The sequence below is a fragment of the Anabrus simplex genome, chromosome 2, assembly GCF_040414725.1.
Source record: "Anabrus simplex isolate iqAnaSimp1 chromosome 2, ASM4041472v1, whole genome shotgun sequence".
NCBI lineage: Eukaryota > Metazoa > Arthropoda > Insecta > Orthoptera > Tettigoniidae > Anabrus > Anabrus simplex.
The window spans coordinates 518,934,567-518,950,953 of NC_090266.1; positions in this window are offsets into that span (position 1 = coordinate 518,934,567).

Genomic DNA, 16,387 nt, shown 5'->3' on the forward strand with positions numbered 1-16,387 from the left:
GACCACGAATTTGACACCGGAGTCATTGGGGCGAACTTAAACATAACAGATACTGTATTGGACAAAGCTTGTGGGACACATGAACGGCCGAGTTGAAGGCTAATGATAACCAATGTAAAGATGTGTCCCAACGAGAATGATCTTCTTGGTGGAAGGCAATAAGAGCTTATCGAAGATTTCGATTAACCCGCTCAGCGAGAATTGGCTGTGGGTAACATGCCGACGTAGTGACATGTAAAATAGAGAGATCGAAGCAGAACTTACGAAATTGGAAGTGAATGCCTTAGCGTTATCTGAAACAATATACTGACAGGGTCCATCAGAAGCAAATACCGAATTGAGACAAGAAATATTAGTTGTGCAGTGCAAAGCCTGGTCGTAAACAGCCATGAGAATCGTGTAAAGCCATCCACACACACAAGAATGAATTTATTCCCGTTCTCTTTTGATTGCGGGAATGGTCCCACATTCTCGATATACAATCGCTCCATAGGGCGAGAGGCTTGCTGTCACGACAATAGCCCTACTTTTGTAGACAACGTTGGCTTACTTATCCAACAAATTTTACATGCTTTAAACAGTTCTTTAATTTCGCCGTCCACAGTCTTCCTGATAAACTATTCCCTTATCTTCTCCCTGGGTTTAAAAATGCCCAGACCTCCCCCTAATGGGGAGTCATGGTAATAGTTGAAAATCATATGGATGCCGGAACAACAGTGTATACCTTTTGATCGTGCCATGAGGAGCCACAAATGACCCCAGTCCTCAAAACATAAGGACATGCTCCCCAGAAGAAAGGGTTTCCAGAATTGGAACCAGCACCGGATCTTCACGCTGGTATTTAATTATGTCATTATATAGCACTTATACCAGAAGGTGTGGGGAGAGACTCCTCCGAGTCAATAGAATTAGAATTACTGGAAACCATTCGGCTTAACCCATCTTCGACCACATTCTCAGATCCCCGAATGTTTCGCACGTGAAAATGAAGCTGAAATTCTAATGGCCCAGCGGGAAATGATCCCAATACGACGGGGCCCAGCTATTACACAGCGTAGGGCCTGATTGCCAGTTTCTAATTAAAATTTAACACGCTCAAGCTAAAGGCGGAATTTTTCTAAGGCAAAGAGCACTGCCAGTCCCTCTGACTCGTGTATGGAGTATTTGGCCTCTTGAGGAGACAAGGTCTGAGACGCATAGGCGATGGGCCGTCTTCCGAGATCAGATTCCTGAAGAAGAACGGAAGCGACCGCCAATGAAGACGCGACGGTTGTACAATAAATTTGCTAGAAAAATCCGGCGTAGCTAAGACAGGGGCGTTGCAAAGCGCTAATTTGAAATCTTCGAAAGCGGCCCATTGAGAAGGTATCCATTCGAATTTGACACCTTTCCTGTGAAAAAGATTCAAGGGTGCCGTCGGATTAGCGAAGTTAGGGATACATTTCCTAAAGAAATTTACAATGCCAATGAACCCCTTTACAAATCTTTGGGGGCCTGAAAACAAAAAAAAGGCTTCAGCTCTGGAATGATCTCTCGAAACTCCATCAGGTGAAACAATATGCCCAAGAAAGACATATTGTTTAGCGAAAGATAATTTTGACAGCTTCACCATCAAACCTGCTTTACGAAGGCGTTTTAGAGCTTCCTCTAGATGACCTAAATGTTCTTCGAAGGTCTCAGAGAAAATGACAACATCATCTGAATAATGGTAAAGATTATCAAATTCAATATCAGGGAAGACACTATCTAGCAGTTTAGTAAGAACAGCTGCGCCCGAAGGGAGCCCGAAGAGCATAAGGTTGTATTCGTACTGGTTCCAGTCGGTAGCGAAAGCAGTCAGATTATTCGAATCTTCCTCTAGGGGTATCTGATTGTAGTCTTGGTTTAGATCTAAGATGGTGAAGCCTTACGAAACCAAGTGAAACATGGATGTTAGTCGGAAAAGGTTACTGATTGTAGAACAATCTTACGATTGAATGCCCTGTAATCAACTACTGGCCTGAAGCTGTCTTCTAGTTTTGGCACCAGAAAAATACATGTAGAATACGCCGACTTGGGAGGGTTGAGTGACACCATCACTCAACATCTTATCCATAATTTCCTTGAGGGCGTTCATTTTAGACAGAGATAGACTATTAGGAGGAAATCTTACGAAAATCGAATCCGCAACATCTATCTTGTATTCAGATAAGTCAGTCTCCCCCAGGATTTTCCCAAAACACGTCAGGAAATGACTGACATAATTTACGTATGCAGTTAGCCTGATCCTCAGGTAGATGCCTAAGGTCTAACGCTATCTCACACTGAAGATGCGAAATAAGCGAACATGAAAGAGAATTACACGTTAAAATGGGCATATGGACATTATTATCAAACTTGAATGTGCACGACTTTTTATGAAAGTCAAGCGCCAGACTGGAGTGAGACATGAAGTCGGCCCCTAATATTACAGGGCTTGACAATTTGTTAGCAACAAATAGCTTACATTTCCGGGTAAATTATGAAATATGAATTTTGGCATTGATAAAGCCTGAGATTTCTACCGTGGAAGAGTTAGCCGAACGCAACAGTACGCAGAATACCATGCTTCAAAAATAATAGACGCAATATTACCTGAATCCAACAGTGCATTAACAGGTTCATCGTGTATTTCAATTTTGAGGAGTGGAACAAATCCTGGAGTATCAGAGGCAATTTCAGGTATTCTTTAGGACCTTCAAATAAGGTTTGAGGCAGCCTTCTTTCCTCAGAACATACAATAGTATCGTCAGATTATAACTCGGCTGAGCGTGGAGAGAGAGTCTGTGAAGTGGACTCAGCCGGGCACTCTAGTCAAATTCTGTTATTGTTGGTGTTGTTGTTACCGGAGGTAGAACAAGAAGGTGTATTATTCTGTAAATTACAATTCTTTTCCAGATGTGTAAATGATCCACATTTGAAACAGCCTGTAGAAGACGATGATCCATTCTTAGATACTTTGTTATTTAATAGAGGATACTTATTTTGTAAATAGTTCGCAGACCCACACGCATAATTTTGCGGGGAGTGAACGTTCGGCGAGGGGTAGCCGAGAAATATTAGAAGAATGTGGTGGAGTGTCGAGCGAATCCCAGAGTATTGCAATATTTTGCTCCATCCCCAGATGCGGACTTGGCCTCAAGTTGTCTAACCGTTTGAGGACGTGAAACAAAACACAAATATGATCAATAAGAGGGTGAAATCCCTTCAATGATAGTTTGTACAATTTGATTTTCGGAATAGTGCAAAGCAAAAACTCTAGTATAGAACTTAATATCCTGAATAAAATCAGCTACATTTTTATCTATCCTTTGGACTCGGAAATAATATTTCTGAATTAGGGATGACAGAGCTCTTGCAGGAATAAAGTTTGCCAAAAAGTGATCATAGAAGGTTTCAATACAACTCCTCTCCGATATAGCTTTAACAATCTTGTCTGATAGAAAACCAACTGTGTAGGGATAGATTATTTCTAAAATTTGTGAGTACGGCAGGGCAATCACCAACGCATGGTCCTAGAATTCTACAAGAAATCTCAAGAAATTTATGACGTCATTGGTGGAGTTAACAGAAAATCTAAAAATCCCTTTAAGCGTCATGGCTAAAGGATGGGGTAAGCTGCTAAATCCTGGGGATATTACCGGAGAGGCAGCCGGAGGTTGAGGAAGTTCGAAAGCGGCATTAATTTTGAAAAATGGTGAGAGATGTTGATTGCCAACGGGGTTAGCAATTTCTTCGGATGCGGCACAAGCTTGTTGTTGCTCGACCGATTCTCCACTATCAGAATACTTACTCGGTCCCTGTTCCGTATTCATAGTTAATGGTGCAACATAGTGGCTCTTCCCACTAACAAACCCCGATAGCAACTGGTTTACCTTGCTGGACAGCTCGGAAATATATTGCTACAAGGAGTTAGCCATACTAGAATGTTCTTCAATAAGCTTAAGAGACAACAGATTCCCACTCTATTATAAAAATGAAACAGTCCAGCTTAAGTTGGTTACCAGAGGGCTCACCTCCTCCAAAATATCTCACACTGGGTGAAGGATCAGCTATACTGGTGGTGATCGTGGATAAAGCCTCACCAACTTCCTCCTGTCTATAAACAGGAATACAAAAAGGTAACTCTAAATAATCATTGAGTCTGGACGCATCTGTCGCATCCCTGCCACCAGAATGAACCTTTTTAATAGCTAATTCATATGTGAGTGCCTAAATTCCAAGGAGCAGGAACCTCTCAAGGGCCAGACAAAATGAAATACATTTCTGACAACATTTTGAAAACTCGGAAAACCGAAAACTTTCTAGTGTTCAATATTAGAGAAAACCATCAAAATGGGCTTTGTCCAACTCCATTCAACCACGCTCTGCTACCACTTGTTAAGGAATTATCGTAGATAACAGAGGTGTAAGAAACGTGAGGATTGAATGGGTGAATAAGGAATTAACTAGACGTAAAGCAACAGATTTTGAAATGTATTTCTTTCCTTTTCTAACTTAATACATGATAAATAGAAAATCTGAATGAATAACAGCCATACAATGAGCTCATCAGCTCTAACAATACAGTGGACTTAGAAGTTCGAATATCAGGTACCAAACTTGGGAGAATTACAAAACTTTCCACAGAAAAGTGCTTAATTGCTCTTGGGAGGTACAACATTTACTAGAACAGGATTTACTCCTATCACCAATATAGTGGACTTAAAAGTCCGATATATCGGGTACAAAAATTAAAATCGTTTATAGTTTTGTTGATTTACTTAGAAAGGAGCGTTAATGCTCTTGGCAGGAACAATATTTTGAAAGGGCATGTTTTCTCCCATCATTTATGCAACATAGGAATCTCAGCTCCAAATGGTACTATAATCCAGCCTCGCAGAAGCATCAATTTCTTATGGCGCAGTTTAGTTACATCTGACAATCCATCGGTTGTCCTCATTTAAAACATTTACACCAAGTAGCCCTGATTTGGGCTTATCTGTTGCTCAACAGTTTATCACTTACTGTTTCTAAATCGAACTTCACACCAGAAACAGTTATCGAATAAACAGGGGCATAATTGCCCATACTAACTGACCTTAATGTAAAAAGGAAAAGTTGAATATAACTGGCCATAAACAAAAGGCCAGGAGGAGGAACGCTTGCCGTGCTTGAAGATATAGTTAAAACCCTGAGTGGGCTTATGTCCCAATCATACAGAGGCTAAGCCTATTCTACAGCGGGGTGACTAAGAAATATTAAAGTAAAATATGATGTAGGAAATTTAGAGTTTCTCAGAACTGTAGTCATCACTACTAAGTTGAATGGGAACCTACGAAGGGTAATCACTCTTTGTTTTTTTACATTACATATTTCCCAATAGGAAATAGGATAGAGCCCTCAGACTTGGCGGTAGTTCAACATTAAAACCACCAAATTTAAAAATCTACATAAATAAAAAGGTTGAAACCATATCATCAAACTCTGCGTAGGAACTATCACATAGCTATTAAAATTCTGTCATTACCTTGAGTTGCTGGGCCTTACAAACGCCACCCGCGCCCCTGCCTCCTGGTTAATATCAACACACCCTCCTCACCCTGGAGCAATTCAGACAATACGGCCCTAAAGCCCCCATCTTTTATGGTATTTTTGAGGGGAAGCTTCAAGAACTCTTTGCTGACAGGCTGGATTTCTGAACCCATCCCTAATTTTCATTGGTGACAGAAAAATTTTACAAGTTTCTGAGAGGTTGATTACTATTGAAGTAGGAACCAGCTGAAGTTTTGACAACTTTGATACATAAACAAAACAATCCTCAAAACCTAAGGTTTGCCAACAGCAAAATTAAACTATTCTTTACAGATTAATTACAGTTTGTCCCGCTAGAGGGAGCAATTAAAGCGATGGCAGAGGCATCTAACAGTTGAAGACCAAAGTGTCTTGTAATACACCAGTTCAAATTTGTTTATATGGATGGCCTTAGATGGCGCGGAGTTTAACTGGCCGGAGAATGTGTTCCCCCTGTACAATTATTATTATTATTATTATTATTATTATTATTATTATTATTATTATTATTATAGTCGTGACACAATATAACAATTAAAGATCTACACAGGCTTCTAATGAGGAAAATGACCTTTTATAAAACTAATACAGGCTCTGTACATTGAAGAAATTGACTTCGGTTAATAATAAGGCCTGTAAGTACACTAGTACAACGTGCGAACTTGGAGAAAGTTTACAATCTAGGAATGAATTAGGTAGGTAGACACGGTATTTGTAACAATTCTGTCATACTATTAAATGCATTAGCCTCGCGCTTAGAAGCCATCTAGAACATAACAAAATGCTTGCCCGGCTGTTGGGTGACAGATATAACTTTTGATTTTACAGGAATTCGGATAATAATTAGGCCTAGAATAGGTTTACACTAGCGCAAAGTGCGAACGTGAAAATGGTTTACAAGTTAGAAATGAATTAGATAAATAGACACGGTATTCCATATCCGATTATGTAGATGGTAACGGTTATACCATGCACGCCATTATAGGGAAATGGGTTAATATAATGTTTTCAACCTCACACAACTTATGTATTACATATAACGCGATGTCACAGCAGATTGTGAAAATGTTCTCGATTCCAAATGTACCTTTTCACCTTGAATTCTTTTAGGAACTTCGATATTATATCCGACTTACTGAAAAGCTCCTTTAACATAAGTTAGCGATTTCAAAATATACATGCATTTTATATTAGTACCGTGGATGGACAGTCAACATGCTTACTGGGTTTTTAATTTTAGGTATATCTTCACACTTTTCGGAGCTTGAATTATCAAAGAATGTGTCCATGACTGACTAGAACTCTTGCTCCAAGTTTCCGAATACGTCATCCATTTGATTTGTACCAACGGAGCTATTGAGTGATGACAATAGAATGGACTAACTGTTATAACCTCATTGCTTGGTGAAATGGAGAGTATATCTGTTGTTCAAATTTTTGACCATCATCGTTGAAATGATCTCCATCCAAGCATATATTATAAACTATTGTTTCTAGCTCCTTAATGGAAAGAATGAATATATTCATACTTTACTAGCTGACCACTGTACTTCCCGGAGGTGTTGTCAAGCCTTGATATCGCATTTTCCTGTTCATTCACCGGCCAGTTTGTTTACTCTCCACTTATGAAATTGGAGCAATTTACTTCTCCGTAAACTACCGATCTCTCAGTTAATTAGGAAAATATACAGTTTAACTGATCTCACAGACATATTGACTCCACGACCTCCATTAGTCCCTTATATCGGCGCAGATTTCGACGTACCGCCCTCCCCTAGCCTGGCGCGAGAACGTCCTTTCGCAGGAAATTGACATTCTTTAGAATTACATGGTGGGTCAATAAAATTACTGGAAGGCAAATAACAGAGATAGGAAAGAGGATATTGTGTTATTGGAAACAGTTTGGGACAAAATCCTCCAATTAATTGCTATCATTGGAAATGATAACTAAAGCTGTTGACAAATTCTGCATATCTCAACCCCCGTTGTTTATTATAGAAATTGCCTGGGAAGTAGGCCTACAGCAATTCAGAAAGGATAGTACTTTAAATAATTTCCGAATGGTCATCGTATACAGAATAACATAGATAAAATAAAAAACTGTATCTACTACGAATGTACATCTCGGGGTACATATTACCTATCCTACTTGACAGTGAAAGAAATAGGAATATTTATTGATTTTCATTACACTTGATGGATGTATCTAATCCTCTATGTAGAAGAATAATTATATCGAATTTTACTCTAGCTGTCGACAAATGGAGCTGCTGAGAGGGGCAGAGATAGGGATGTTTAGATGATAATAGTGTTACTCGAGTTAAAGACATGAATATCACAAACAAATTGGAGGGTAATTGTGTATACAACCGTGGATCATTACATGTACGTGAGGCAGTTACGTAACTAAGTTGACTTCTTTTTGTGCTTCATTAGCCTCGCGCTTGGAAGCCATCCGTAACATAGCAACATGCTTCCCCGACTGTAGGGTGACAGTTGTAACTTCTGGTGCACATCTTGGTGGAGTTACACTTGCGAACTCTGTCACACTTGGAATTGGCCTTGTTTTACGAGCGAATTCCTCCCCTGACGCCGATCTTATTTGGGGGGATATATTCCACAGTTGTGTGTTTCTACAGTAGTCGGTAGAGTAGTGTGATGTGTGTGCGTATTGAGACTGAGAAAAACAGCCAGTACCCAAACCAGATGAATTATCCCAACGCGTCCAACATCCTGGACCCGGCCAGAAATCGAGCCCGAAGCACTTCTGAACCAAAGGCCGAGATGCCGATCATTTTACTAAGAAGTCGGACATAACTAAGCCGACTTCACACGCCTATACACTATTCCAGTTATCCTCGCTCAGGCGTATCTGATTTTAGAGTGTGTTACTATTACTCTTGTCAATTTACTTCCAAAAAGTCTGAATATATGTCCGCAAATTGTGCACTGTTGAGGACCCGGGTTTTGTTTGATGTCTCCACTTAGGTCCAGCACCAAGCACCTGAGTGGCCAATTAGCTATAAGCAGTCTGACAACACCGCCCCCATTAGTTCGCCGAGGCCGACCTATGGATGTCAATCCCAGACTTTCAGCACCGCACTACGATAAACAGTGAGATTTTTTTCACTCACCAATAGTTATTCCAGGAGAATTATATTTTCCACGTCTCCAGGAGGGTAATCTGATTTGGTCAGAATGCTGTGTCTGTTCCAAATAACCTCCTCGGCAATATACAATGTGATTCAGCAGCTCCTTCCATTTTGGAGTAATGCACTGCACTCTTTACCAACAACAGTATAATAATACTGCACATAACACTTAGCGTCACTTCAATCAATCCTGGATTTATCGAGAGGTGATTTTTTAGTTCTTCCAAAGGCATTTCCAATCCCGGGATAGTTCAGTATTTTGATGACTGAAATAAACACTCCAAACTACTGGGCCACAGCCAGAGGATTCATGATACGAAAATTATCGACTTTTATCCCTCATTCCTATCCACTTTAGGAGAGGAAGTTAAACGCTGCCACTGCTCGTAACCTCGACACTAAATAGGATAAAATGGTTGCCCCTATGCCTTGGCACCAGTGCTCCCAATAATTAACCTGGTACTTATTTCTGTAGTTGCCACTGGTCACAGAATCCAGTAATAATATTAGGGGATTGGATGGAATGTGATATGTTACCGGTACTTAGAAAAATATCAAGGGTTGAGCGTGTTGTTTACGTAATACGCGTGGCTTCGAATACAAATTGATGATGGAATAAATGATTAAAAAGCCGTTGCCGATTACATACAATTAAGTAGTCACGTGGTCATAAATGCTGCCCCTGTTCCAAATAATCCCCTCGGCAATATAAAGTGTGATTCAGCAGCCCCTTCCAATATCGTTTGCTGCAGGCCGACTAACGTGCACATGGCAATAGGGGTGCTAATCTCTTGCAGGCGTACTGTATGGTACTAATGTTCAGTGAGTATATTTTGCATACGATTCTGAACCCTAGCTAAATGTTATATCATCCGTTCGCAGAACATGGCTCCTTGAAATCATGTAGCAATGTCCTTTTACCATGTAACAATGTTAATGTGTCGTGCCTCGTGACCGGGTGTAACGAAGAGGGGAATCAATGCATAAAACTAGGTAACAGTGCAGTAATTAATGTCTTAAACACTGAAATGGATGGCGTATGTACTCTGATTTCCTCGTACTATCTGCATGTTCCATCAGTGCAACGTAGCGGATGTGGTTAGGCGTTCGCCTAGCAATCGACGGAATGTGACAGCGGCGGTTCTATTCCTGCATCGTTCGAATATTTTTGCATCGGTATGATGTTTGAATACGTAAACAGAGGCACACGTTTGCCACATTCAAACAGTAGAATGACGCTGTTATTCATCTTGTGCCCTGCGCATACTCCGCTTGTTAGGGCCTGAATGTACTGTAATCTCTGCTGTCATTCGGCATGTTTTCCACACAGGAATACATTGACATGCTCATTTATGCGGAAGCAAGACAAAACGTATGCGAGGAACTACGTCTGTACCAGGAACGGTATCGCGACATGCGACACCCTGCTGCTACGACATTCCGCCGTGATGAAAGGCACCTACGAACAACAGGCGTGATTTCCAAGCAGCCACCAGCAGCGCGCGATAAGCCTGTTACATCGGGTGAAACAGATGAGGCCGTTCTGGAGATGGCTCGTAATAATCCACACATCAGAACAAGGGCGATTGCATGGCAGGTGAACACCAGCCATCCGCCCCTCTGGCGAATACTGCATGAACATAAATTTCGCCCATACCATCTTGAGCTACAGCAAGGGCTCCATGAGCGGGATATCAAAGCTCGAATGGAATTCTGTCGGTGGCTACTAAGCAGGCTCAAAAATGATACAGCATTCATATCGCATACCTTGTTCTCTGAGAGATCGCGCTTCCACAATAATGGGAACGTCTATCGCCACAACATGCACTATTGGAGTCCGGACAATCCTCATTGAGTGCGACAGGTGGCCCATCAAGTACGATGGGAAGTGAATGTTTGGTGTGGAATCTTGGGGGATCTATTGATTGGACCATTTTTCTTTGAGAGCCATTGGACGGGCCCACGCTGCCTGCAATTGCTGCGTCAGGAACTCCCACTGCTGCTGGAGGATGTGTCCTTGCACGATCGTTTGACGATGTGGTTGCAACAGGATTGAGCTCCACCACATTCGACTTTGCCCGTTCGTAACCATCTGAACAAGGGACTGCCAGGGAAATGGATAGGACGAGGAGGTCGTGTTTCTTGGCCAACCAGATCATCGGATTTAACGCCGTTAGACTTCTTCTTGTGGGGATATTTGAAGAACGTCGTTTACACCCAAGCGCCGGAAAACCCCGACCAGCTCCGGCAATTCATCACGGACGCCTGCCGAGCAATTACACCCGGAATGCTTCAGCGCGCAAGACGATCTATTGGACACCGGGCACAAATGTGCATAAACCTAAACAGTCATCACATCGAGCATTTGATGCGATGAAACTTTGTCAGGGCAGTTGTGTTCCTATTTTTTCCGTTCTGTATGTGTGCGGCCTGCTAACTAATCGGCCGTTTATAGGGCCACAAGCACATTCATTCACACACAGTTGGCATGAAAGCAAACATTTGTAATCTTCGCTTCGGATTCTATCCTCCTACCTGGCATGAAAATCCGCTCCGCCACGTCCTTTACCAACTACACTGCGGTATCGTACTGCACACTGGGCAGCTTATAGCAAATTTTACATTTACTGCGGTCACAATATCAATATAGTGTTTTCCCGGCGTGTCAGCTTCATATGATCTAGAAGGCACACGTATGTCTTCCAGGGTTTAATACGAGTATAACATTACGGCGTCCTAGAGTGGTGAGGCGGTAAATACCAAAATATGCGGTTGTGTTTTCTGATCCTACCGGAAGGGCAGATGTTTTTAGGGCGGAATTCATATTGTGGGTTGCATAAAATACATAGGAAGGGGTGGCTGTGTCACGCTGTATATCTTTCCGCTTTCTAATGATTTATTCCCTCATCAATTAGTATTCGAAGCCACGCGTATTACGCAAGCAATACGCACAACCATTGATATTTTCTTAAGTATAATAAATACATAAATATGTAAATAATTAAATAAATATATAAATAACTAAATTAATTAATTAAGCGTCATTCTTTTCTCGAACATCTTAAAAATTTGCAGTGGATGAACACACCCTCTCTTCCCTCAGTCATGAAATGTAATTTGAGGAAACTCTGGTTCCACCTACCACCCAGTATCTTGATATTCTCTACTGGGAAAACATGGAAATACTGAAATTATGCAACTGCCTCAAAAGGAAAGAGAATTGGCTACAGATTAGAACAGTTAAACGATCTTTCCACGCCACCAGACGACAAAAGAATGGCCGCACTGGGTCAAGCTGTTTATATCCGGGAAATACATATGCGAAAAAGAGGCAAGTTGCTGCCCTACCGCGTAGCTTTTTGCTGCTATAAAGGTACGGACGCCTACCCAGCCTGTGTCATTTCGCCTTGGGAGAGGCTACTGTACAGTTGTCGAAACGTCCATATATTTATAATGTCTACATGGAAAATATTAAGGTTTGTCGTTTGACATCAGCCATGAAAACTTGCACGAGTACATTTTACTTAGTCGCTTATAATAATGTTATTAACCGGGCTGGGTGACACAGACGGTTGAGGCGCTGGCTTTCTGATCCCAACTTGGCAGGTTCGATTCTGGCTTAGTCCGGTGGTATTCGAAGGTGATCAAATACGTCAGCCTCCTGTCAGTGGATTTACTGGCACGATACAGAACTCCTGCGGGACAAAATTCCGTCACTTAAGCGTCTCCGAAAACCAAAAATGTAGTTAGTGGGACGTAAAGCAAATAGCAGTATTTTTATTATTATTATTATTATTATTATTATTATTATTATTATTATTATTATTATTATTATTATTATTATTATTACAATGTTATTACTTTTTACGTCCGTCTAACTATAGTTACTGTTTTCGTAGACGCCGAAGTGTCGGAATTTTGTCTCACAGTAGTTCTTTTACGTGTCATGAAATCTACCGATACGAGGGTGATATATTTGAGCACCATCAAATACCACCAAACTGAGCCAGGATCGAACCTCTCAATTTGAGCTCAGAAGGCCAGCGCTCAACTCTCCGAGTTACTCAGTCCGGCACGAAGTTGTTTGTTTTTGACTGCATCTCTCTACCATATTCCGTAAATGTAATAACCTAACTGAAAATAAAAGCAATGAGAATAGATGTTACAGAAATTAACAATTTTCGTGTAAGGTCCCGTCGATTACCAAAGTTTGGTATTTTGCAACCCAGTCAGATATTGTCAAACAAAGATAATTTCAGGCGATGATAAACACACAAGAAATGGAAAGTGTCTAACTGAAAAGTAATAAATATTTCCCCATTTTCTCCTTTGCGTTTAGAGAAGCTGTAGGAGAAAAATATTTGTGTAGTAACTCAAACCACGCTTTGGTGATTCTAGGGTTAAGAAGTGACGGTGAACATTTGTGTACCGAATGCCCGAAGAAGATAAAAATAGGAGGTGAACGAAAACTTCGAATGAGTATTCGTACTTTACTCTGTTAAATTCGGTAGTGAAGTGAGGGTACCCAGAGTTCAGAGGCCAGATCTAATAACGATTGCTCTTCATTTATTTCGATTTTTTGAATTGCGTGCCACACACGGCTTTAACATCACCCTGACGTGAGGTTTAATTTAAAACGCAAGGATGAGGAAATAATTAAATTGAACTGCGTTAAATAATCAAAAACTTCACTGTCACTTTACTTCCACTGTATTCCATCCCGTATACAACTCGATTAAATGAGGCGCGTTTTCGCTCTGTGTGTCGCAGGTGAAAGGCGAATAGACCGGCCATTTGTTTTGCTTCTGAACAATGGATTACAGTTTGGAGCAAAAGAGTGTTGTTTACGTAATGTCGTTTTACTGGAGTCCCGGTCACTACGGGATGGTGCTACCACCTGAAACATCCTGTGGCGTGCACAACGCACGGGGACATTCAGCTTAACGCCTAGCTAGCACCATTATTGAATCGCATGGAATCAGAAAGAAACAGAAGAATGTTGGGTGTTTTCTACCGGGCAGTTCTTGTTTGAGTCGTCAGTCGATAGACTGATTGAATGTAGCTCCTAGCTAAACTTTTCTTTTCCACCTTAATTACAGTATCCTTATATCTACATTAATCCGTTTTAAATATTCACTCCCTGGTCTGTAATTCTCTTGAACCTTAGGAATTATCCTACCAATCCGCCTCTTCTCCTGATCAAATTTCTATAAACCTTTCTCCGCTCATTTTCTTGATTCAGTACTGCCACATTTGTGATACGAACTACCTACTTCACCTTCAGCATTCTTCAATAACATTACATTTAAAAGGATTTTATTCTCTTTACTTCTGCGCTAGACATTGTCATTTTTAATTTCCCTACAAAAACCAAATCCCATGGTACTGCAGCCCTTGAGGGGCCTTAGCCTACCAACCGACCTCTGCTCAACCTGAAGGCCTGCAGATTACGAGGTGTCGTGTGGTCACCACGACGAATCCTCTCGGCCGTTTTTCTTGGCTTCCTAGACCGGGGCCGCAATCTCGCCGTCAGATAGCTCCTCAATTCTAATCACGTAGGCTGAGTGGACCTCGAACCAGCCCTCAGGTCCAGGTAAAATTCCCTGACCTGGCCGGGAATCGAACCCGGGACCTCCGGTTAAGAAGCATGCATGCTACCCCTCATTTCCCTACAAACATGAACATTTTTCCGAACATTTCCAAGGACATGCGTAAGAGAAATAATGTGTAAGCAAGTTCAATGAAGCATTTTGAATGCGTTGCCTTATCGTGCAATATGACTGGTTGAAATATCAATCAGACAGAAAAGTGTGCTGGAAATGGTGTCTGTCACCGTCCAGGTCAGTCTCAAGACGTAGGAGAATATGCTGCAAGGCATCCCCATGGGTATGCCTGCTATCTCTGTTGAGATGCTTCTCATCAGAGCAGCATATGCATGAGCATTTCTATGACTAACCTTGTCTTTCAGACAAGTTACCCATAATTTTCTAATTATTCCTACCGAGTTCGGTAAGCGTAATCTTAACTGTCTACAGTGGGTTAAGTACGAAATGTTTAATTGTACCACCTGATATACATCTTTGTTCGAATTGAGCAAATTTAATTTAACTTTTGAAGAAAAGTTTCCGTAATAAGAACAAGTAAAGTCAAACATAAACAACATTACGGCTGGAATCGGAAAAATTATAGTCGTCTTTCATATAGCCGTGTGCTTCTCTCTGGTCGTGGATCTTGTTTGTTACAACGCACGAATGAACTTCTGGAGTATTTTCAAGCGTCAACTTCGCATTACATTTACCCGGGATTGAATTAACGTATTACACTGTAACAAACGGCATTATTAATCTACATTTTCCTGCTTTCTATTATGTGAAAGACAAATGGGGGGGGGGGGGGTTATTATTTGAGAAGTACGCAAGTTTATGATCAAAATTATACTACCACATCTGTTTAATTAATTGTATCCACAAATTCTACGAGCATCTCTCTTAAGGTTCTGTCATTGAACGCAGTTTTCAAAATTCCATGTTGTCTAAGATTAATTACCAGTGGTAATGTTAGGTGACTCATCCGGTATGGCACAATACTAATGAAAAATCTGTGTACTTACGGAGTACCACCCCGATGACTTCTTGGATTATCAAGCCGCTCTAGTGTAATTAAAATAAATTCCCTGAAATATAATAATAATAATAATAATAATAATAATAATAATAATAATAATAATAATAATAATAATAATAACCCGATGACACTGGCTGAATGGAAACCTGCTTGTTGCACTACAACACTAAATAATTAATTAACTACTCCACAATGGCATTTATACACACATTAATAAGCTAACAGCCATTGCAATCACAACTACTATAGCACTGCACTATTTCACTGATCACAATCACAAGCGACAATAACGACATTCACGAAAACAAGTACACAGTGCATGCTCGAATTCTCTCGTCTTGCCCAAATCTCATAGTGTAAAGGCGTATTTAACATTTGTCCAACCTGGAAATAGTGCCCTCACCTTATGGTTACATTTTGAATCTTTATTTTCGCTCCTTTATAGAAATGAATTGCTTAAATACTCAGTAAAATGGAATTCATTGTTTTGTATAATGTTTTGGAATTAACCTCTAACATCAATTAATGTAAGGCGTGCGGGGAAAAATGCTAGGCACATCGTAAAGTGGTTGGCTGTGTTGCTGCGGGCTCTGCCGGACCGACCATACACCCGCCTGCACTCTTGCTTCCCCTGACAAGCCCGTATCATCTTTCAAGACTTCTCCCGCACCCGGCACACTTGCTAAACTCTAGGAACGTACTGAGGTCTCTCCTGCCAGAGCCCAACCGCCTCACGACTGAAGTTAAAACATCGTGCTTGCTGAACGGCTGCTGCGGTCTGACAGCCTTTGCCATATCTTTGACAATAGTAAAGTGGAATGTTTACAGCCTAAATAATAAAGATAGCATTAAATAACTGAAAAAATTTCGATGAAATTATGTTAAGTGTTTTTGAAAAGGCGGTGGAGCGGCGCCCAAAAGCGTTTTATGCACGAACCGCCACGCCATCTACCATATTAAGAGATTGAAGCATCAGATGATCGTAGTTAATTTTGTGTCCGCTGGAAATACCCTGAACATTTTGAGCATTCCGACAGAGA